Genomic DNA, 25652 nt, shown 5'->3' on the forward strand with positions numbered 1-25652 from the left:
GATCTAAAAAGTATAGAATGGTGAAAAATTCGAAACAATGGACGTCCAAACAGACAGCTAAAAACTATGTCCAGCTGACATGGATCATTAAAATGTCATCAACATAAATGGCTAACAGGCAGAAAACAGTAGGAATAAACGGGTCATTCTCAGGTTGGCAGGCTGTGACTTGGGTCCCAGTTGTTCACAATATATATCAATGATTTGGATGTGGGGACCAAATGTAATATTTCCAAGTTCACAGATGATACAAAGTTAGGCAGGAACATGAGTTGTGAGGTAGATGTAAAATGGCTCCAGGAGGATTTGGACAGACTTAGTGGGTGGGCAAGAACATGGCAGGTGGAATATAATGTGGAAAAATGTGAGGTTATCCACTTTGGTAGAAGGAACAGATGTGCAGAGTATTTCTAAATAGTAAGAGATTAGAAAATGTAGATGTAAAAAGGGACCTGGGTGTCTTTGTCCATAAGTCACTGAACGCTAACATGCAGGTGCAGCAGGCAATTAGCCTAATGGATTGTTAGCCTTTATCACAAGAGGATTTGAATGCAGGAGTAAAGAATGTCTTGCTTCAATTGTATAGAAGCTTGGTTAGACCACACCTGGAGTACTCTGCAGTTTTGGTCCCCTTACCTCAGAAAGGATATCAGTGCCATAGAGGAGGTGCAACAAAGGTTCATAATTGACCTAATTAACATTTCAAACCTACTTCTCTTATTACATCAAAGCCTGTAGACCAGCTGGCTTTAGTCCAATTAATACGCACACACACCCACACACACGGCAGAATGTTCCCATTGGCATGCAGGGGCAGGACCCGCACACCGACGTGTAAAATGACGTGTGGTGACGTTGGGCGAGCATCCCGACATCACTGCATGCCATCGCGATATTTCGGTGGTCGGGTGCACAATGATCTCCAATGTGCGCCTGCCATTAATTAATGGACCACTTAAGGCCCTTGAGGCACCAATTGACGACGATTTTTCAGGGCCCATGCGATCTTCGGGTCGTCGCACGGGTGCAACGGTCAGGCGGGTAGGCCATATTTGTATAAACCTCACCCACGGGCGGGATAAGAGGGGTCAGTAAGGTCGTGAGTGTGCTCTGTCAAATGTTTAATTTGGAATGTAACTGATACTTGCCTGTGTGAGCTGAAATACTTCAAAACATATATCAACTGCTTGGACTGGACTCTCAACCTTCAGGCCAGCACTCTGCAGTGAAGAATGGTTTTGGGGCCTGCAGGTTTCAGGAAACCTTCCATTAGCCTGGAAATGGGAGTTGAACTCTCCACTGGAGGCACCTCCTCTGAGGAGAAAGGGAGGGCTAGAAGGGGGAGGAGGCCAGGAGTGCACATTCAGCCTCTAGGGGAGCCACCTTTGGGAAGAGAGGCGCAGGCACAAAGGGGTGCAGGGCCAAGGGGTAGTCCAAGGTGGAAGGGGCCGCAGAAGACGCCACTATCCTGCTGCCAGAGTATACAGGCAGTGAAGCAGCTACCTCAATATCTCTGAGGTGCGGTGCCGAAGGAGGCTCCGTCTCTCAAGGAAGACAGTCAACTATATCTGTCAGATGACTGGGCCTGAGATCTCCTCTAATTGTGCGGGTGGACACCCCATGCCAGTGGCTTTAAAGCTGTCCTCAACTTCTATGCACCTGGATCCTTCCAGGGGTCGGTGGGTTACCTTTGCGGTGTCTCCCAATCGGCTGTCCACACTTGTGTCAAGCAGGTTACAAACACTCTGTTTAGGCACGCAATGATCTTCATCCACTACTTTTAGGACCAGGCAAGCCAGACACAGCGAGCCAGAGGCTTCGCGGCAATTGCTGGCTTGCCCCGCTTCCGGGGCGCAATAGACTGCACACATGTGGCCATCAAGGCGCCTGCAGGTGAGCCCAGTCCCTTTGTCAACAGGAAGGGCTTCCCCTCCATGAGCATGCAGATAGTGTGTGATCACGGGATGCAGATTCTACAAGCCTGTATAAGGTACCCAGGCAGCTCCCAAGATGCCTACATCCTCAGACACTCCCAGGTGCTGGGGCTCATCACTACTCCAGCCCGGCTGGATGGATGGCTGCTGGGTGACAAGGGCTATCCCCCCAGAAGGTGGCTCATGATGCCTCTCAGCCATCCAAGAACAGAAGCTGAGCAGCGGTATAATAGGAGCCATGCTTCCACAAGGGCTATGGTGGAGAGAGCCACCGGTCTTTTCAATATGTGCTTCCAATACCTGTACTATTAAGGGGGCGTCCCCCTAGATCATGTGTTACTGATAGTGGTTGCATGCTGTGCTCTCCACAATCTTGCTCTGGAAAGGGGTGACACTGTGGATGAAGTAGATGTAGACGCAGTGGCTGCGGCTGCACATGATGAGTCCAGCGGTGAGTCCGAGGATGAGCATGCACAGTGAAATGCCGAAGGGGTAGACACTGACACGGGGCATACTCCAGGGAGGCAGGGATACCCGGGAGGCTTTAATCCAACGAACCTTCAGCTAGCACACCACATATGGACCTCCAGCACAAGCCTGGGCTGCAGGCTCCATACTCTATTCCTGAGTGCTAAATGTGCCTGGATAGGAACATTAACTAAGGGCCTTGTCAATAAAGCTGAATGTCACACAAATTACTCATAACATTAATTATAATCATCCACCTGCAGAAGAAAAGAGGCACCCTCAGCCATGGTGACATATCTGAATTTAATGGTATAACAAAAGGAACTTAAGAAAACAAAATGACAAAGGTGTTAAACATCACACCAACTCATAAAGACCTCATTGCGGGCCAACACAAAAGCACCAGTGATAAACCTGTGGGGTGCCTAAGGTGCCTTATGTTTACACTTTTGGGTGCTATGTCTTGGTGCTGCCTCCTTGCTGGGACTGGCAACTAAGACAGCCTGCTCACTCTGCTGTTCTGTTGGCCTCAACGACCTTGGCGGCCGTCCTCTTACCCATGGAGCATGTGCTGGCCCCGCCTGGGAGCGAGCTGCTAGTTCCACAGCTGGCATCTCCCCAGTCATCGCAACCTCATCGGATGCAATGGTCACTGGCAGAGGGGCGGAGCTGCTCTCATCCGGAGCACCCTGAGAGGAGTCCGCAGAGGCAACAGGTTGCTACGCTGACGTGAGGTCGTTTCGACTTCCCTGCTCACCATGGATGGATGGGCACCGAGCCCAGACCCTCTCCCACACTGGCACTGATCAGCTGAGTTCAATGCCGAGGTGAGGGCTTGCAGGTCCGACCGCATCCCCAGGAAGCACTGATTGGTCTCCTGGAGGAGGCTCTCCACGAGAGTTGCCACTCTCTCTATGGAGGAGGCATGGTGCTCGGCCATGAGGCTCATTGCATCAGTGATGGTCCACGTAGACTCCTCCGCCACAGACACCAAGCCAAGCATAGCCTCACATATCTCCACCAGATGCTCCCGCACACCCTGCCATATTTCCTGCACGTTTGACTGTTGGAGTCATGGGCACTTCTGTCTCACCAGCTCCTCCAGCAACAGTGAAGTGCCCTCACCGCTGTGCCCTGGTCACTAGCCGATGATCTAATTCCCACCGAGGTGCTCATACCTGCACTGGTGCCTGCCTGGCAGAGATGGTGTGATGCTGGTGAGTCTGAGACTTCAGGGCATTCAGGTGTGAGAGGGGGGCCCCTGCTGCTTCACCTCCCAGCCTTGCTCCGCTGATGCTGAAAGGAAGAACAAGGATGTTTGATTAGTTAACGAGGAGACAATGCCATTGTGCATCCCTGTTCCCCAGATCATGATGCGCTCATCCTTCCAAAAGCAATGGCCAATCCATGTTGCAAATTTCAATCACCTGAACATTCAGCACTGCCATGGCTGTTGAGAGAACAATGGTGACCTCAGTGCTGGGCAACCATACCTGCCCATGGCACCCCAGCCTCACTGACACCAGTGGACCAGGGCGCATGGCACCTCTCCAGTTCTAGGGCCTCCTGTTCGAATCAGGTAAGCATCATCACCTGGGCCGGCCCTCCTCCAGTCCTCAACCGCTCAGCGGCATTATGTGCATTCTTCTCCTGAAAAGGAGAGAAGAGCATTGATTAGTGCTGCTTGTACCTGGATTCTCTTCGCGGCTGGTCCACCCTAACCAAAGTGGGACATTGCACGGCTCCAGTGCCTCCTCACCCGGCTGCCGCCGAACAGCCTCACAAAGATGCCAGGCCTGTTTTCTCTCCCCCCCCATCCCCCAACCCCCCACGGCTTCTCTCCCTTGGCCAAATGCTGCCTACATCACATGTGGCACTACACAGACTAAACTTCCATAGCAAGGAAGCACAAGCATGTGGTGCGCAGAGGGCAGCAGATCAGTTGGTGCCACACCACCCTGAAGCTCCCCTCCCAGCATGTCATCACTCTGATTTTGACATGTCCTGGAGTTCCAGCACTGTCTAGGTGCAGATCCTCCAGGTTGCCCCCAAAACAGTAATGTGGTTCTCAGTGTACCATGTGCTGGGGGTGCAGAACCCATCTCATCACCACCCTCTCAGGGTGACCTAGGCACGGGCAATATCTGCTGGCCCACCCAGCGAAGGACGCATGCCGTCAGTGATTCAATGCAGTCACTACATTCAGACTTGGGAGGGAGGTCCGCCAGTTGGGAAAGGCTATCTGCTGGGTTAAGTGATCAATGCCAACATGGTACTCACCCTTCCCAAGTGCAAGAGGTCATTGAAGCGCTTGCAGCACTGGATCCATGTGCATCGCGCCATGTCATGGGAGCTTACGACCTCCGCAACCTCCTCCCAGGCACGTTTGATCATATGGGTGGGGCCTCCTCCTCCCATCCTGGGGTACGAGGACCTCCCGCTGTGCTGCCACCTCCTCAAAGAGGGCAGCAAGGCAATTGTCTGAAAAACGAGGGGCACAGTGCCCCCCTGCCCTACCTTCCTGCCTGCCTGCTCACCAGCAGCGCTCTGGGGAACCCTCCCAGTAGCTATGTTTGACAGCCTTTGAAAGGCTGCAGCAGCTTTTTTAAACAGGCCGCCGGGTCACCATTGGACCTGATGGCCATTGCAGTCCCACTGCCGCCTGCCCACTCCCACTGTCCTCAGGAGCTGTGATTTACACTGGGCGGACCTTAATTGGCCTGCCCACATAAAATAGCGGTGTGGACCCGATCACAGGCAGTGATCGGGTCCACTCCCGCTCTGCCCACCCAACAGAGACATAGACACCACTAGAACTATATTTTAAAATAATTTCCAATAACATTATAGACATTCTTATATCCTCTTGACATCCCCCTCCTTATCGAAAAATGAACCATCATAATTCTAAAAGACAACTTCATTTTTATTAACCCATCTTACACTACTAGATATATTTACACTATTACATTACCAGATGCATGCCTTCTGACACTCCAGTGTTCATTGAAACTTCTTGGGAAGAACTTTCAGGTCGGCGAACAGGAGCGGGGCCTGTTCGCCAACGTGTAAAATGATGCACGGTGACGTTGGGCGTGCGTCCCGACATCACCTCCCATAATTTAGATTGTCAGTTCGACGGGTACACAGCCGAGTCAGCTGCATGCCCATCCAACCTTAAGGTTGGCGGGTAGGCATAGAGCTCCAGCGGCCTTCACATTTTTCATGAAACCAGAATGAGTTTGCATGGAGGGTTTATTAATTAAATAAAAAATTAGTGGACATATCCCAGCTCATGTGACAGTTCGCATGAGGGGACATGACCTTAATTTTTTTTTACCTTTCTTCAATGTTTCATAAGTGAAAGTAATCTCCCTGAGGCACTTCTGCGCGAAAGATCACAGGCCCTGACTCAGAATTGACACCCCCCCCCCCCCCGGCGCACAGTGCTTCCGGGTGTGCGTCATGCTGGGCAGGCCTTAATTGGCCCGCCCACATAAAATGGCACGTGGTTGGGGCTGCTGATCGGATTTGCGCCCGCCACAGCACAACCCCCCTGACGGGGGAAAGTTTCTGCCCCTTGTTCTTTTTTAATATTTCGGTCTGTGGAGCAACCACATTGCTAAAATTTGGTACAAATTTCCGGTAAACCCCATTCATGCCCACAAATCTCAAAACTTCTCGGTTTGTTGCAGGCACTAGGAAATCCATGATAGTCTTGTCTTTCACATCTCTTGGAGCCATCTTGTCTTTCACATCTATTGGAGCCACCTTGCCATGTCCAATGGTATGGCCTAGATACATAACGTACGCTTTTGCAAGTTCACTTTTAGCCAAGTTAAGTCATCAATATAAACAGCACAATTGTTTAGATCTGCACTTACTTTATTCATCAGTCTTTGAAATGTCACAGATGCATTCTTCTTACCAAATGGCATGAATTTAAATTGATATAGTCCATTTGGCATCGCCAAGGCTGATATCTCCTTTGCTCTCTCTGATAACGGTCCTTGCCAATATCCTTTTAGCAAGTCAATCTTTGTGATAAATTTTGATTGCCCCACTATCTCAGTACAATCCTGCAGCTGTGGTATAGGATATGAATCCGCTTTTGTCACCATATCCACCTTTCAATAGTCCATACACAAGTCTTTGTGTTCCATCCAGTTTCGGTACCAGTCCAATAGGCGAACTCCAGTTACTGCAGCTAGACCCAATCATATCACTTTGAAGCATGAAATCAAATTCTTTCTGTATTTGTGATAACTTTGCCAGATTTAATCTATAAGGATGTTGCCTTATCAAAGGTGAAACTCCTACAGACACATCATGTATAGTTAAACCTGTCCTCCCCAACTTATTTCTACAAATAGGTTTGTGTGACTGCAAAAGCTTTTCCAAATTACTTTGACACTTGCTTCGAAGGTAACTCAATATTTCATTTAAATTTTCAAGTATCATTATCCAATTTGATTAGAGGAAAATCAGTTCCAGAATCCTGCATTTCTACCTCTTTCTCATCATCTGCCACCACTACTACCTCTTTTTGATGCTCTTCTCTGTCAAAGTACTTTTTAAAGCATATTTATATGACATTCTCTGCTTCTTTCTTCTTTTAATTCTGAAAAAAACCTCCTGGGAATTTCCAACTACTCCTTCTGTTCCCTGGCAACCACCTTCCTTTCACCTTCCCACTTTCTATACTTTTCTGATTTTAAAAAGGTGATGAAAAAAGGTTTAACTCTATGAACTAACTCACAATCATTAGCTATCTCTGCTGCATGTCTTACCATTTGAACCCTCTGTTCCTCCACAAGTTCTCACTACCAAAGGAATTGGAGAAGTAATTCTTTTGGAAGTATTTAAAGATTCAAGAGCTTCATTTGTTGCCTCTATTTTAATGCCCATTTACATCTATCCAAATAACTTTGTTTTACTTTTTGAAACTCAATATAAGTTTGCCCAGACATCATAATTGTTCCTGTATGACTCAGGAACCAACTCATAGACACTCAAAATAGCCTTTTTTTTAACCATATTATAATTCACCGACATTTCTTCTGACAGCGAAGCATATACCTCATGTATTCTACCCACCAACCTAGATTGTAACAACAATGTCCAATTTTCCTGTGGCCCTTTCATCTGTTTAGCTAACTTCTAAAATGAAATAAAGAATGCTTCAACATCTCTTTCCTCAAACTTTGGAAGAGCTTATACAAATTTAAACATATCCCCACTGGGATTTAAGATAAAGTTTTTTCATCATCAGAACCTTCCTCAGAATCTGAGGTCTCTTTTTTAACTTCCGGCCTTTTAAGCCAATATTCTCCATCTGTTTCCTTAATTCTCTCTTCCATTGCTAACTTTTGCCTCTAGAGATCAAGTTTTCACATTTCCATTTCTTTTTGAAACAATCTCTTTTCCTCTTTTTATGCTGCCTATAGTTCCAGTTTTTTTCATTTCCAATTCTTTTTCTTTTCCATTTGTCTCCAATTCAAGCTTTTTCAGTTCCTTTACTTGTTCAAATTCAAGCTTCTTCATTTCTAACTGAAGTCTCACTACTGTCAGCTGTGACTCACTAGTGTCAGGTATCAATTCCAATTTCAAATGCTGTGCTATCACTTCAACTATGTCTGCTTCCCTTGCCCCTGCAGATAACAACAATTGTAATTTATCTGCCAATTCCAGTAACTTATTCTTGGATACTTTCTGTAACCCAATCAGAGTTATATATTTGACTTCCAAAAAGGATTTAGCCATGGATACATCCATTTTTGCAGTCTCACCACTTCAAAAATACCTCACACCCACTTCTGAATTCAAAGTGCTTCTCACACTCGTGACCTTAAGATTCACCAATTTCAAAAAAATCAAGGAATTTCAAATATATCCTGCAAAGAGCCCCCAATTATTATGACACAGCCAATGGTAAAGGCTGAGTTGATCAAATCCCATAGGGAAACTTGAAACAACTGTCATAACCCATTTTTGCAACTTGCATGTTTTGAGAGACAGGCTTTGAATTCAGTAGTAATAAGACCATTGAGTCTCGAGGTTTTTTTTTAATAAAACTAAATTAAACATTTATTAATACAAGAAGGATTGTAAGCACATACATATGTCTACTAAATCACTACTATAATAACTACAAAAATCCCCTAATTAATCAGACTCTCAGTTACACCCCCATTAAGGCAACAGTAAAACACATTGATTTAAACAGATCCCTGGCAAAGCACACTTGGGACAGTTGCATTCAAAATGAACTTCCTTCAGCTCTGGGTCCTTGCAGACAGTGGCTTGAGGCTTATAGGCTGGAGGCTTTAGATCTTAGAATCCCTCTACCTTTTTCCAACACCCTTCTCTTCCTTTATACATATTTTTGTCTTTGAATGCAAATTCTCATTGAATTACTAAGTTTTTTGAACTTTACCTCTTCTGACAATAAAACCCTTTCATCACACCAATTTTATTAGTAAGTTTTGGAAAAAGTAAACACGTTGTTTGGCTTCCCCTAGCTAGGGGTAATATTTCATCCATTCTTTTGAATGGTTTATTTAAAAATGCCCATTTCCCCCTTTACACTTCATCTTGTAATTTACCTAATTAACATTTCAAACGTACTTCTCTTCTATAAGAACATAACAAATATTTACAGGAGTAGACCATTTGGCCCCTCAAGCCTGTTCCACCATTCAATAAGATCATGGCTCATCTGCCTGTGTTTCGATTTCCACATTGCCATCTAACCCCAATAATTTTAGATTCCTGTTAGGCAAGGGAATCAGTCTACCTCTGCCTTGAAAATATTCAGTGACCCCACTTCCATCACTTCTGAGGCAAAATTCCAAAATCGCACAGCCCTCAGAGAAAAAATGTCTTCTCATCTCTGCCCTAAAAGAGCGACCCTTAATTTTAAAACAGTGCCCCCTAGTTCTGGACTCACCCACAAGAGGAAACATCCTTTTGACGTCCACCTTGTCAAGGCCGTTCAGGATCTTGTATACTTCAATCAAATCACCCCTCACTCTTCTAAACTCCAGTCCAGTCTGTCCAACCTTTCCTCATAAGACAACCCACTCATTCCAGGTATCAATCTAGTAAACCTCTTTTGAACAGCCTCCAATGCATTTACATCCTTCTTTAAATAAGGAGACCTAAAACAGCACATTGTATTCGAGGTGAGGTCTCACCAATGCCCTGTATAACTGAAACATAACATCCTTACTCTTATGTTCAATCCCTCTCCTAATAAAGAATATCATTCCATTAGCCGCCTTAATTACTTGCTCTACCTGCATGCTAACTTTTTGTGACTCATGTATTAGAACACCTAGATCCCTCTGCACCTCAGAATTATGCAGCCGTTCTGCATTTAATTAATGCTCTGCTATTTTGTTCTTCCTGCCAAAGCGAACAACTTCACGTTTTGCCAGATTAAGCTACATTTGCCAGATCTTTACCCACTCACTCAACCTACCTATATCCATCTGCAACCTCCTCATGTCCTCTTTGCAACATACATCCCTACCTATCTTTGTGTCATCTGCAAATTTAGCTACCATGTCTTCACTCCCCTCATTTAAATCATTAATGTAAATCATAAAATGTTGACGCCCCAGCACAGATCCCTGTGGGACCCCACTCATCACATCCTGCCAATCCGAAAAAGACCCATTTATGCATACTCTCTGCTTTCTGCCAGCCAGCCAATCTCCTATCCATGCTAATATGTTACCCCCTACACCATGCGCTTTTGTTTTCCACAATAATCTTTGACGTGGCACTTTATCAAATGTTTTCTAGAAATCCAAGTACAGTACGTCTACAGGCTCGCTTTCATCCACTGTGCATGTTACTTCTTCAAAAAACTTCAATAAATTGATTAAACATGATTTTCCTTTCACGAAACTATGCTGACTCTTTCTAATTGCCTTTCTGAGTGCTCAGCTATAACCTCCTTAATGATAGATTCTAATAACTTCCCCACGACAGACTTCAAGCTAACTGGCCTATAGCTTCCTGTTTTCTGCCTCCCTCCCTTTTTGAACAGGGAGGGGATTATATTTGCTACTTTCCAGTCTGATGGAACTTTCCAGAATCTAGTGAATTTTGGAAAATTAACACCAGCGCATCAACTACCTAATTAGCCACTTCTTTTAAGACCCTAGGATGTAGTCCATCAGGACCCAGAGACATGCCAGCCTGCAGCTCCATCAATTTGCTCATTAATGTTTCCCTAATGATTTCAATTTCATCAAGTTCCTCTCTCCCTTTCACCTCCTGATTTGCAGCTATTACTGGAATGTTTTTTGTATCCACTATAGTGAACACAGAAGCAAAATATTTGTTCATTTCTTCCGCCATTTCTTTATTATCTACTATTAACTCCCCACTGTCACTCTCTAGAGGATCAACACTCACTTTACTTACTCTTCTCCTTTTCAAATACCTGTAGAAACTCTTGCTATGCATTTTTACATTTCTAGCTAGCTTCCTCTCATACTCTAATTTCTTTCTCCTGATTAACCTTTCAGTTATTCACTGCCATTCATTATATTCTGCCTAATCATCTGTCCTACCACTCATCTTTGTGTCCTTAACTACTTTAGTTAGCCACAGATGGTGGGTCCTTCCCTAAGAATTTTTCTTTATAATAAGAATATACTTATCCTGAACATTCTGAAATATTCCCTTAAATGTCTGCCACTGCTTCTCTATTGATCTATCCTCTAGCCTAGTTACCCGGTTCCAGTTTCCGAGTTCACTTCAGTTTTCATCTCCACAAAGTTGCCCTTTCAAACTGGATGTAAAATTCAATCATATTGTGGTCACTGCTACCTAGAGTGCCTTTACTGTGAGGTCATTAATTAACCCTTTCACATTACACAATACCAAGTCTAATATAACCTGCTCTCTGGTTCCAGAACATGCTGTTCAAAGAAAGTATCTTGAAAGCCTTTTAAGAATTCCTCGTCCAGGCTACCACTGCCAACCTGATTTTTCCAGCTTATGTGCAGATTAAAATCACCCATGATTATTGTTCTCCCTTTATCACAAGCACACAATATTTTCTCTTGAATACTTTGTCCTACACTTTGGCTAGCTGTTAGGGGGCCAAAGACCACTCCCACTAATGACTTTTTCCCCCTACTATTCCTCATCTCCACCTGAACCGATTCTGCATCCTGATCTCCTGAACCAAAGTCATCTCTAACTATTGCACCAGTGTCCTCTTTGATTAACAGTGCTACTCCTCCACCTTTTACCTAGCTTCCTATTCTTCTTGAATGTCATGTACCCCTCAATATTAAGGACCCAATCTTTGTCATCCTGCAGCCATATCTCCATAATTACTATCAGATCATATTTATTTACTTCGATGCGGACCATCAATTCATTTACTTTGATATGAATGCTACGTGCATTCAGATAGAGAGCCTTCAGTTTTGTCTTTTTGTTAGCTTTGTAATATCTAGCCTTGACTGTTGATGTATTCTTAGATTTTTTTCTCTCTGTCCCTTCCTGCCATTCCCTGACCCTCATTTCTCATATGGCTCCCCTGTTTTGACTCTACACCTTGAATTGCTACCTCTACCCAAGCTTGATCCCTCACCCTTCTTGTTTGGTTTAAAGGCCTCTCTACTTCCTTTGTTATGCGATTTGCGAGGACACTCGTCCCAGCACAGTTCGGGTGTAAACCGTCCCAACGGTACAGCCCCCCACTTTCCGCAGTACTGATGCCCCACAAACCAGAACCTATTTCTCCCGCACCAGTCTTTGAGCCATGCATTCATCTCTCTCACCATATGCAAAGCATCTGGAGCAGCTGGCTTTAATCCAATGAAACACGCATGCATGCACGCGCACGCACACTTAACCCAACGCAATACCTAAAGGAAAATACACGGTAGATGCAGGTAAGATATTTCCCCTGGTTGGGGAGTCTAGAACCAGGGAACACAATTTCAAAATAAGGGGGAAGCCACTTAGGCCTTTGGAATTCGCTACCCCAGAGGGTGTGGAAGCTCAGTCACTGAGCATGTTTAAGGTAGAGAATGATAGATTTCTAATTAACAATAACATAAAGGATTGTGGGGATAGTGTGGGTAAAAGGCATTGAAGTGTTCAATCAGCCATGGTTGTATTGAATGGCGGAGCAGGCGCGATGGACTGAATGGCCTTCTCCTGTTCCTATGTTCCTAATCAAGTAAGCTAATGGAAGATTCATCTTTATATCCAGAGGACTAATGTACAAGAGTGTAGAGGTCCATCTTCAACTGTACAAAACCCTTAAGAAGGGCATAATGGCCTGGGAAGAAGTGCAGAGTAGGTTTACCAGAATGATACCTGGACTCCAAGTGTTAAGTATCAAGGCGAGATTACATAAACTAGGGTTGTATTCCATGGAATTTAGAAGGTTAAGCGGTGATTTGATCAAGGTTTTCAAGATATTAAGGGGAACATATAGGGTAGAAAGTGTTATTCCTGCTATTTCAGAAGTCTAGGACTAGGGGGCAGAGTCAGAAAATTAGAAGCAGACCTTTCAGGAGTGAAATTAGAGCCAGGATTTTACAGTCCCACTGTGGCATGCCTCCCTCCACCATTTAAATCTCTATTCAGTTCGGCGGGACCATAATATTTTGCCAGGTGGGAGGGGCCTTAAAATTCTGGCCTAGGTAACACTTGTGTACACAGTTTCTTGTTTGTAAAATAGAGCTCTAGTTGATGCTAGATCTGTTGCACATTTCGAATATGATATTGACAGATTTTAGTTATATATAATAAAATATATGGAGTAAGATCACAGATCAGTCATGATCTTATTGAATGATGGAATGAGCTCGAGAGGCCAAATGGCCTACCTATTTTCTTATGTTGCCTGTTTTGAGGCAGCTCAGGGAATTGCTTATCTGACATTCGATCAGCCCTTCAGTATTTAATAAGCTAATTTAATAATCCTCATTTCACAGAAGCACAGTTAATTGAAACCTTAGCTTTTTGTTACTTTCAGTTAATTATCAGTAGCCACGTGTTTTTTTTCTAATTACAAGACGTTTTGGAAAGTTTGCAACTGAACCTTGTGCAGTCAGCTCCACATCCATGTAATTGTGAGGTTATACTCTTAAGTGTGAGGTCACCCATTTTGGACCAAAAGAGGATAATCAGGGTATTTTCTTTCAAATGGTGCAGTGCTAAGAACAATGAAGGTCTAAAAAGGTTCATGTATACAGATTATAAAATGAAGTAGTCAAGAAAAAAAAATCAAGAAGGCTAGTGGAGTGTTGGCCTTTATAGGTAGAATATTAAGGGGAAGAAGTTTTGTAATAGCTATTCAAAATCCTATTTAGACCATGTCTGATGAACAATATATAGCTCTGGGCATTGAACCTTAGGATACATTAGCCTTGGAAGGAGTACAGTGTAGTTTCATCAAAATATTATCAGGATTCCAAGGCCAGAATTTTTTGTTTGGCATGTGGGGGTGGGCCCCACACACCAACACGTAAAATGACACACGGTGACATTGGGCATGCATCCCGACGTCACTGCGCATCATTCCAATCTTTCGGTCGGTGGGCGTGTACTGGAGTCGGCTGCGTGCCCACTGAACTGTCAAAGGCCTGTTAATAAACTAAGGCCAGTAATAAACTAATTAACGTAATTTTCAGGGCTGCCTGTCCAACCTTAAGGTTGGCTGGCAAGCAAAGAGCCCAGGCAGCTTTCACATTTTTCATGAAACCTCATCCACGGGCAGGATGAGGTTTCATGAATGGTTTATTAATTAATTACAAATGTTAGTGAAAATTCAAAAACATGTCCCAGCTCATGCGTGAAAGAGCACAGGTCCCGACTCTCCATCCTCCTCTCCTCCCCACCTGCACAGGTTGCGCTGAAGGCTACCAGGCGTGCGTCACGCTGTGCAGGCCTTAATTGGCCCGCCCACATAAAATGGCAGTGCGCAGCTGATTGCGGGTGGCGATCAGCTCTGCACCCGCTCCCGACCAACCCGCCCGATGGGAGAAAATTTTCCCCCAAGTGGTAGATTAAGAAGAGAGATTCTGGTGTTAGTTGTAATATAGACTGTTAAATGAGGATTTGATTGAGGTTTTTAGGATTTTGAAAGGAAGTGACAGGTAAATAAAGAGAAGCTTTTTATGCTCATGAGGAAATCTAGGACAAGGGACATAATGTTAAAATCAGCCAAGCCATTCAGGAAAGAATTTGGGAAATGCTTCTTCATGCAAAGGGTGATCAAGATATAAAGCTTACTTCACAGAAGTAGATGCTCAATTGTTTAATATAATTTTAAAACTGAGATTTATAGGTTTAAGCCAGCCAAGGGTATTGACATATATGGAGCCATGGATGGGTGGACATTGTATACAGATCAGCCATGATCTAATTGAATGACTGAACATGCTAGAGGGTTTGAATGGCCTGATCCTGTTCCTGTGCTCCTACCCCATGTTAAAGGCACAATGTTCAAAAGCTCCCCTGATGCCTTAGTGAGTTTGTACACTGTGGTGAGTACTGTGTCATACAGATTAAATTCGATTATCAACATTGATCTTAGATAATTGGCCGCAATGCCCTCTTCTGTAGGAAGAGGATGGTTGGCGTGGGGGAAGGGAGAAGGATGTTTCTGCTGCTAATCACTGTCTGGTGACCCTATCCGAAAAGTGCTGTGTACGGGTATCACGGAAAAACATAATTAAGACCATGGGGTGGAAAATCAGTTTATCAACATTATTATGAGTTTCAAGTAAAGAATTGTGATTAATGGAACACCAACCAACAGAACTGTAAGAGTTACTATCTTGAAGAGAGAAAAATTGGCCTATAGTGACTTTGCAAGTTTTACTAAATTACAGCTTAATTCTGTGGTGTACAGAGGATTCCTCCTTTTGAACAATGAGGGCTATTCAATGTACCTCATCTTGTACTGCATGATTTTGGTCAAAAAATCAGCATTGGTGTGTAAATGTTTTTTAAAACTTATTTTCAAAAGGTCCTAAATGTACTTATGAACATTTCATTTTTTTTGACTTGCAACTTTTCCCACACACGATGCTTGATGCAAATTTAAGGTTATATAGTATGATAGTACTAGTGTTTACTAAAACTTATCTACCCCTTTTAAATCAAGCAATAATATTCTGTATATAAAAACAAAAAACTGCGGATGCTGGAAATCCAAAACAAAAAATAAAAAGTACCTGGAAAAACTCAGCAGGTCTGGCAGCGTCGGTGGAGAAGAGTACAGTTGACGTTTCAAGTCCTCATGACCCTTCAGCAGAACCTCAACAGTTCTGTTGAAGGGTCATGAGGACTCAAAACGTCAACTATACTCTTCTCCGTCGATGCTGCCAGACCTGCTGAATAATATTCTGTAGTCATTTCTAACATAGCAGCTTTGCTTTGGTTTTGATGTGAGTAGCATCAGTTCTATTTTATCTTTAGCTTTCACCTCACAAAGCTCTGTATATATTTTGTAAAACAAAATAGAAGATGGAAAGCAAGTGTACAACATGTTAAATTTGTAGACTCCCATGGTGTCCATACCATAAATTACTAATGTCTCAATTCTATGGCATGACCACATGTGAATCTATCATAAATTGCAACCGCACTACTGGTAAATATCTAATTCCAACTATTAGTCTATTCCCGTATAGAAAGCAGTGAGCTGTGTTTTTTTTTATTTCATTTTGTTCCTTTGCAGTATCAACCATGTCTGAATTCGCTATGCGAAAAGAGTGGCTGTGCAAAAGGATGCAGTTATGGATGGAGTCCTGCAAGGCTGATTTTATTTCACTGTTGAAGTAATCCCAAAATTAATTACACAATTGGTGGCGTGGATGAGCTTAACAGTGAAGTATAAAGCAGTAATACCCCTCACACGTTTCTTATTTACACCACACTTTTTTTAATTTTGTATTTTCTAAATTGCTCTCTAATTATTTGTGTTATAATTTTCCTTTCAGCATGAAGATAGGGCGTACTTCAGAGAGCGGAGAGATTCATCATCATGTCTACTATCTTTTTTTTACTTCTTTTATGTCATCAGTTAAACTAGCACTCCAGTTTAAATCAATTGCAGTGGTGAAATGTCAACTGATGCCATGCACCATGCAAGTTCCAAAAGTATCATTGTAGATGTCACGTAAAAATAGCTCCAGTATTGACTCTTGATCCTATGCCAATGAAAATATTACTTTATATTTTGCGGATAAATAATTATATACAGTATGTTGTCATGTCTTGTCATAGCCTTTCCAAAAAAGAAACTTGGAGATTTTATTTATAGAAGAGATTTTATTTATAGAAAACATCATTTTTATTAGTGTTTACTTCCACATAATTATTTTGGCTGTGTTCAGGGCAAATCTTGAACAATATCTGTATTTTCTAGAAAAATATCTGTTTCCTGTGTTGGGAAATCCAGTCCAGTGTGTCTTTGTTTGGGGCATCCAATCCATAACAATATCCTACCTCAAGTATACAGCACAGGGATAGGCCATTCGGCCCCTGTGATCTATGCTAGTGTTTATACTCTATGAGCCTCCTCCCACTCTACAACTTATCCTTATCAGTTTTGCCGTCCTGTGCTTATCTACATTCCTCCTAAATGGATCTACGCTGTTTTCCTCAACTACTCCTTGTGGTAGTACATTTCACATTGTTACAACTCTCTAGGCAGAAGTTCCTCCTCAATTCCCTATTGCTTTTATCAGTGACTGTCTCTTATTTAGGATCTCTAGACTTGGACTCCTCCACAAGTGCAAACATTTCATTTATCTTTACTCTATTAAATAAACCTTTATCATAACCTCCATCAGGTCACTGCTCAACCTTTTCTTTTCTAGAAAAAAAAGAATAATTTCCTGATGAATATTGTCATATATTACAAGAAAGATATCAAAACTATTTTGCACCTTTGCCAATGTTCTGTATCCTTTTTATAATAGGGAGATCAGGACAATTCACAGAACTCCAATGTTGCCTAACCAAAATTCAATACAAGTTGAAAATAATTTCTCTGCTTTTCAGTTCTCTCTCTTCAGAAATGAATCCTGGTTCTCTGTTTATATTTTGTATACTCTTATTAGCCTGTGTCATTGCTCTTATGATTTTTTTTTGGATCTGGATCCCTAGATCTATTTGCTCCTCCTACTCCATTTGGTCTCTTATTCTATAATTGTTTGTGGCCTCCTTATTCTCCCTTCCAAAATGCACCACGAACTTGGCTAAATTGTAATTCATTTGTCAATGACGTGCTCATTCTGCAAGTTTGTTGTGTCCACCTGTACCTTGTCACATTTAATTTGAATCTAACAGATTTCCCAATTTGATGTCTTAGCGTTTTTAAATTGTTTTACCAATTCCAAGACCAAGGGCTGAATTTGCATGGAGAAAGTGGGCAGGTTAAGTGGGAAAACATGTCCCCTTAAAAGTTTTGTGTTGGGGAGGAGGGGTTTGGGATGGAGTCAGACCTACTGCCTCCCCACCAGGCCTGAGACAGCAACGCAGGTGGGTAGGTGGCGAGGCCAGCAGGCTGAAACACTTGCCTCCATTTACAGGCATATTGGCCCAGTTTTAATGATGAATGTCAGACCTTCAAACCCACACTGCCCCTCAATCCCATGCCCCCTTCATGACTCCCCGCCCCCCACCCCAAATATTGGCCATGGCCTCTCCTATGCCCCATATCTCTCCTCAATATGCCCCAATGCCCCTATATATTCATCATAGCTTCTCATCGAGTATCTGCAATGGACAGACCTTGGGGAGCCATATCTTTGAAATTGAGTTGAAAAGAATAAACTTATAACAATCTAATAGAGCTCTCACTCAAACATACTTGCTACCGACAAAATGTCTCATTCATGAAACTTATTCAAAAATTGTAAATCTCCTCAAGTGGTCACTCTGTAAAAACATCTATTTCATGAGCCGTATCAAAGACGTAATCCTTTATTAACCTCCTAAAACTGTCAATCAAAACGTCTACACAACCCTGCTGAGATAAGTGGTTCTGGATCTTTAGAAACTCAGCCGAGCTTTCATAATAGGCTCAGCTATAATAAAATAGAAACAAAGAAGTATATTGAAACTGAAAAACCAGTTGCCAATTTTTTCCTAAGCTACACCAGATGTCCTGTCATTCAAAGCAATCCAGGAACAAGTGGGGGATTTTTTTTCTCTTAAGTGCAAGCTGCTGCAGCATTTCTTTTCATTTAAAAGGACTCTAGGCATTATGCCACCTCACATTATTACACTAGAGATCCCAAGCAGTGTTTTCTTCAGCTTTGAATGTATAAGAGCACTTTTCCCAACAGTACTCTAATACATCTGAATACTTACACAAGTATAATGGTCAACTTATCTTTACAGGACAGAGCCTTATAATAAATCACTTCCACAAAAATACATCTTACGAGATAGCATTTATTGAAACTTAAAGAATAAATGTTTTTATAGTATCTCAAAGACTTTCAATGAAAATATTCCACGGGAAGGTGGCTGGGAGTTTTTTTTTGGTTCCCCACTTGACCCTGTGGTTCACCTCTCCTCTGAGAAGTGTGAACCATGACTACTAACTGAAGGAGACTGACTCCACTAAAATTGAGGAGGTATTTAAATTGCCCACCCCCATAATGGAGCCGGCAAGGATGCGAGAGTTGTGTGCAGGTGGGCTTCCACACCCTTATCACAGGCCGGTGAAAACTGTCGGAACTGGGTGGGAATCCTGGAATTGTGTTCCACCTGCCGTTTTTAATGGGGTCTTGAGTCTTCCCAACTCTGTGAAAGTCTGGCTCCAAATCATTAATATAAATTCTGAACAGTGGGCCCAGCACCAATCCCTATGGAACATCACTTCCCAACTTTTTCCCATCTAAGTAGCAAACCTTAACCTCTAATCGCTCTCCTCTGTTTTGTAACCAGCTTGTTATCCTTTCTGCTTCCTTTCCCCTGACTCCATATGCTCTGACCTTAATCATGCAGCTACTATATGGCACCTTTAGTAAAAGCCTTTTGAAAATCCAAATGCATTATACTTGTCTATTTTTTCTGTTACTACAAAGAATTCAACAAGGTTAGTCAAACATGACCTTCCCTTTTGAAATCTGGCCTGACCACTCTTCATTATATTTTCAGATTCTTCATGTTTGAGTCCATTACACTTTATTATATCTTTGAGTAAAGATTATCTTTCCTACCACTCACATTAAACTAACTGGTCTATGATATGTGTCTTTGTGCTTCAGAATAGTATTGACATCTTTGTGTTCAAGTCATCTAATCCACTTGATTCCTGTGGTTCAGGAGGATGAGACAGATGTAGATGATGTGCGCCTTATTAGCTCAGATTATGTTTGCACTTTACATGTTTTTTTAAATGTATGCCTTTAAGTCCATGAAACTTGTACAGTTTTCTAACATTTTATCATTTATATGCAAATATACCACTGCTCCCCTCACATCGATCTTTGTGGCAATTAGTAGACTTTACTCAATGCCTGTTACAATTCCCCAGAAAACTATACATAATTTTTGTCATCAAACACAAGGGCAGTACATTTCAATTTTAAGCTAAATTAATGCTTTAAATACACTAATGTGCATTGAAGTCAAATAGGAGCTTCTTGTACTTCATAAATACATCAGAATTTTCAGTTCCAATTACACTAAAACCTGGATGGACATCTTGGGGACAAACGTGTAGGAGTGAAACCTGCAGGAAGACTGACTGACTGATTGCTGGGGCTCACAGGCTTGTCTATTTTGCTTCAGATGTAAATCAGTATTAAATGTCGATCTTTTCCAGGTTTCTTTCAATGTGAGATGAACGATGAATCTTCCCTCCCCCACCCCACAAATCCATACCACCACTCCCCTCACACCTATCTCTTTGTGGCAATTAGTAGACTTCACTCAATGTCTGTCTTCAAGATCAGGAACTCAGATTTATAGACAGTTACACTGGGGACCATAAGTTCTTTTGTTGACAGTGTGTAGTGCTCCAATGTGCAGTGCTAATCAGGTTCATCACTTACAGATATCAGCAGTGCTTATGACATGTAGAGTTGCTTCACCTAAGTTTTAGAAGGAAGCTGAACTCTGGAAGACTTTAACACAAGGAGTTCAGTTGAAATGGACAATTTCTGATTGGCATTTTCATTTCTGTAAACTACATCAGTTTTATCACTCAGAAATGTTGTGTGCATTTTATATTTTCAGTTTTATACCCTCCCCACATGAATATTCTTGGATACAATTCCACAACTTCTGACAACTCATCCAGATGGCCGCCTTAATGTGTCCTTAAACTGATTTTCAGTCACCCATGGAGGTGAGAAGGGAAGTGGATGCACTTTGAAAACAGCGTCCCCAGATGATGTGTCAGTGTACTGACACCTCCGGGACGTACTGGAATTTTCAAAGATTGGGCAGTTTGGGGAGCTGAAGCCGACACTTTCCATGCCTCCAATTAATGGCCTGGTAAGCTCCTTGAGTTTGCTAATGTGCTGGAGAAGGCCAGAAGCCGATTTTCAAATTGCAAGTCACTGATCTCGACCAGTCTGCCACATGTTATTGCACAGCTGTCATGTTCAATGTGGGAGTATGCAAGTAATTTTTTTGATGGAAAATTTTAATGACCAGGAGGTTTTGTATGAGATCAGGTACAGTATCTTTCAATTGGCCATTTGGTCAGTTCTCTGCACAGTGAGGCTGCTGGCCCTCTAATGTTCTGCCTCCTCGCTTCTGTAAGGCAATGGCAGGCCCCAAGATGGCAGATGTCTGCTTTTGACGATCATGCTCTGCAGCAGCTTCTGCCCCTTGGCAATGCTTGGCGCCAATAATTGAATGCTGAACTTGCCTCAAGCCCAATTAGGGTATTTGCATTTTAAGATAATATCCTGTGAGCGACGCAGATGCAGGATCAGGACCCAGAATTTTTTGGGGTTCCTTAAACCAGATTAAAAATCAAGCCCAGGGTGTTGAAATGCCGATGCCTATCTTGATCCCATTTTTTGTAACATTTTCAAAAACACACAAGATCACCAAGCATTAATCAGCCTTGGTGAAGTTCTAGAATACTGAGACCAATGTTAGTACAGTATCCAACTACTACCCTGGCTGAAATTGGTTAACTCGGGACAGACCAGAAATCATACTGGAGATTCACTTGGTCAGTATGGGGTAGTCTGACATCAGATGGCTTTTTAATCATTTTGGTCACTAAAGAAGCTTGAGGCTTTTTATTCCCCTTTATATAGCATGCTTGGGGTACCTACTCTACCAACCTTATGCCTCAGCTCAAGATAGTGAAAAAGAAAGCCTGTTTTCAGGCTTCAAAAAGACAGCTGTGGCTCAGTTAATGGCGCTCTCATCAGAGTCAGAACATTGTGGATTCAAGTCCCGCACCTAAGACTAGAGCACATAATCCAGGTTGGCACTTCAGTGTACTACTGAGGTAGCACTGCACTATCAGAGAATGATGTCTTTCAGATGAGATGTTGAACTGATGCCCCAGCTATCTCCTCAGTTTGACATGAAAGATCCCAAGGCCCTATTCGAAGTAGAGTTCTCCCTGGCGTCCTGGCCAAAATTTTCTTTCAACCAACACCACAAATAAATTAAAAAAAAAACAAAAACAGAATTACCTGGAAAAACTCAGCAGGTCTGGCAGCATCGGCGGAGAAGAAAAGAGTTGACGTTTCGAGTCCTCATGACCCTTCGACAGAACTTGAGTTCGAGTTTGTCGCTACAACCACACCAACCCCCTCCACCTCTCTGTCTCTCTATCTCTCCGCCCCCCACACACACACCTTAAACCAGCTTATATTTCAGCTCTTTCCTGGACTCGAACTCAAGTTCTGTCGAAGGGTCATGAGGACTCGAAACGTCAACTCTTTTCTTCTCCGCCGATGCTGCCAGACCTGCTGAGTTTTTCCAGGTAATTCTGTTTTTGTTTTACCACAAATAAATTATCTGGTAAATATCCCATGGCTGTTTGTGAGATTTTCCTGTAGAGAACCTGGTTTCCACATATCCTACATTTTAGAAGTGCTGTATTTAACTGGTCATAAAGCACTTTGGAACACCCTGAGGTCATTAAAGGTGCTAGTTCTTTGTTTCTTCCAGCAACAGTCTATTGGAGGCACATATGCAGTCCAGAATTTTGTTTTGTCCTGGCTCCATCCAATGGTGTGACCAAGGTTCAACATTTACCTTGTAGGGAAACTATGGCTGTAAACTGTTGCACTGTGATACTTTGGATCTACACCATATCACATCCTCGGCCTTTCAAACCTCTAAGGGACCCAAGGGCTAAAGGTACTGGTAATATATGCTGTAAAATGCTGTGCTTGATAAATGTGTTGAGAGGGAGGGGGGAAATGGTGAAATCTATAGCACAGAAGTGGAGAACAGATGGATTGTTGTTAGAATTATCTTGATGAGTATGTTCACACAATATTAGTATTTACAATAAGACTCTGTTTGCAGATGTTACTTGCCAATCCTTAAAGGGTTTCCTGCAAAGTATATCTATGATCCGTGGAACGCTCCAAACTCTGTCCAAGTCACAGCAAAGTGCATCATTGGCATGCATTATCCAAAGCCCATGGTGATACACGCAGAGGCCAGTCGGCTTAATATCGAGAGAATGAAACAGATTTACCAGCAACTATCACGCTACAGGGGACTTGGTAAGAAGCCTATTCTCTCCTTTATCAGAGAAACCTAAACCAAAAATTTATTCAATTCAAACAGCTACACAGCTATCACAGTTTGAAATCCTGTTACTAAAACCGCTTTCTTCCTCTTCAAAGACCTTCCCCCTGTAATCACAATTTATTCTCAGACTATAGCAAGTGGAATATGTTGTGAAAAATTACCCAGGGTACTTTTTTAAGAAATTCATAAAAATATACTATTACTGCAGTCAAAGTACCCTTCCCCAGGCCTTTTTTTCCCAACACAAGACAATAATAATCAATATGACAATGTTGTCTACAGCCACATTCTTGCTATGAAGACCTGTTACATCAGTTCTGAGCCCCTGATGGACATACGTCAGTATACCTTGACAGACAAATGTTAGTGCACATCCTAAGTGCCTCCTGCTTCATGAATAGATGGGCTAGGCAGGTCTTCCAAATCAGGCACTGTTTCTGGATAGCCTATCTCAAGAAATTGTAGTTTTCCCACAAAACCACTGCTTGGAGTGCAGAATTCCCTTACTCTTGGACAGCCTGCTCTTCGTAGGTGCCCAGAAAATGTCAGTGTATCTCCTGAAGCACTGCATGATGTTACTAACTCTAGCACCCTTTAAGAAGATGTTTGTAATTGTAGATATTCTGTAGTATGTAATCCATCTGCCCAGATGGGAAGACAGTACTGAAACTATAACTGGATCACTACAGTTGGCATTTTGGAATCAGGGATTTTGAGTTCCTACTATGGTATTTATAGAAGATATTAGATAAAGTCACAAAGTATAATGTTTATGTGGAAACTTACACAAAGGTAACCTTCTGAAACACTTAGAACTGTAAAGACCGTGGTTTCTCATTCTACCATCACTAGTCACTGCAAAAGAAAATCCAATTTGAGCACCATTTTAAACAAAAGTGTGCAATTAAACACTTCTCAGTTTAAAAATAAGTGAAGGAATACAATACCTGTGAAATGAGCATTTAGTTTTTTTTTACTGCTGAAATAAGATAGGAAAGTTCATGGATACTTTTGAATAAATAGCTTAAAATGTCAACACAGATGTTTATAAAAATGTTGAAGGGTAGTGATTTCCCTTTTTTTTGCATGGGAATGTTTTTTTCAAAGGTACTATACAGATGTAAACTCTTGTTATTGTGATAGGTCTACTCGCATCAGTGCCTTCAAACCAAAATGGAAATGGAGGAACCATGTACTCCCTGGGAGATCAATTACCTGAGAATAGTGGTGAGTCTGGAGGTTTCTGCCTCAAACCATCAAGCCACACTAAAACACATGTCTTGAAGGACCATCTTCAGTCATGATATCCAAACATGATCCAAATACCAAGACGCCTTTTACAAGTATGTCATGCTCTTTGGTTTTCTTATATCTAAAACAAAAACCAAATGCTACTCCTTCAAAGTGTCCCTGCAGCATGTTGAAAGGGATGAGATCACAATGATGACTTTACTATTAAAATGTCATCCATTGTGGCCTTTTATTTTTAATTTGAATCTGACCTGATATCAGTCTAGGAAAATTATGCTGTGGATTCAAAGAGTGATGACCCAACTGGACAAGTAATTATAAATGGTACAGAATAAAATTGTGGAAGTAACAACTCAGTAAGCTAGTGCTTCCACTGCAGTAGAATAACTTCTCACTTGCTCACTAGCTACACAGTTGAATAATATTCAGCATTGTATTTTTTTTTTGAGAGGGATAGGTGTGCGGGGTGGGTGGTGGGGTGGCCTGTAGATGCCTGTACAGCACATCCTCTACAATTATATACATATACATGAATGATTCACAGATAAGGAGAAACCCTTCACTACCGGTCCACCAATAGTGGTGTGGTGTGGTTCCTGTAGACATGGAACAGGGAAACTCCAATACACCCCTGGCTCACAAGGAGAGAAAGAGGTTTAATCTATAACCAAGGACAGAGCCAGTGGGTGGAATCTTCCACTCCTGCCAGCAGCAAGAATTGTGGCAAGTGGGGGAGCAAATTTGATGGAAAGCCAAAAATCAGTTTTCCTGACGGCAGGAATTAGTTTGGAATTTTGTTTTCCTGTCTTTCATGGCAGCTTAAAGGCGGGTTGAATGTTCCATGGAGCTATGTCAGGAACCCCATTTACATCTCATGAATGCTCATTAAATGGCCAACAGACTGGAATATTGTTCCCTCTCCAAATTAAACACCCCACCAGCAGGAATTTAGAAAGTTCACTTTCACGACTGTACGTAAATAGTGTGCACCTGGCGAGGTAGACTTCTTCCTGGACTTTGAGTTCAGTAAAAGCTGCTTTCACCTTCCTTTCACACCATCACTGAGAGATATCGACTGACTGTAGCAAGAGCTGCACCAAGGCTTGGCACAGGGAGGGATGAGACTGAGGCTGGACTGAAGGGGTGGGGAAGTCAAGCAGCAGAATAGAAGAGTGAATGGCTGTCCAGGTGCCATTTAAGTATGGTGCCTGGATGTTGGAGCCTATGAGGTAACGGTCGGGCAGGCCA

The 25652-nt window shown here is 42.5% G+C and overlaps 1 pseudogene; it reads left to right on the plus strand.

Moving 5' to 3' along the window:
- Positions 1-24457, plus strand: part of LOC121282424 — a 54910-nt pseudogene extending 30453 nt beyond the window's left edge.
- Positions 24458-25652: the final 1195 nt, after the last annotated feature.

Source organism: Carcharodon carcharias, chromosome 9 (genome assembly GCF_017639515.1).
Source record: "Carcharodon carcharias isolate sCarCar2 chromosome 9, sCarCar2.pri, whole genome shotgun sequence".
NCBI lineage: Eukaryota > Metazoa > Chordata > Chondrichthyes > Lamniformes > Lamnidae > Carcharodon > Carcharodon carcharias.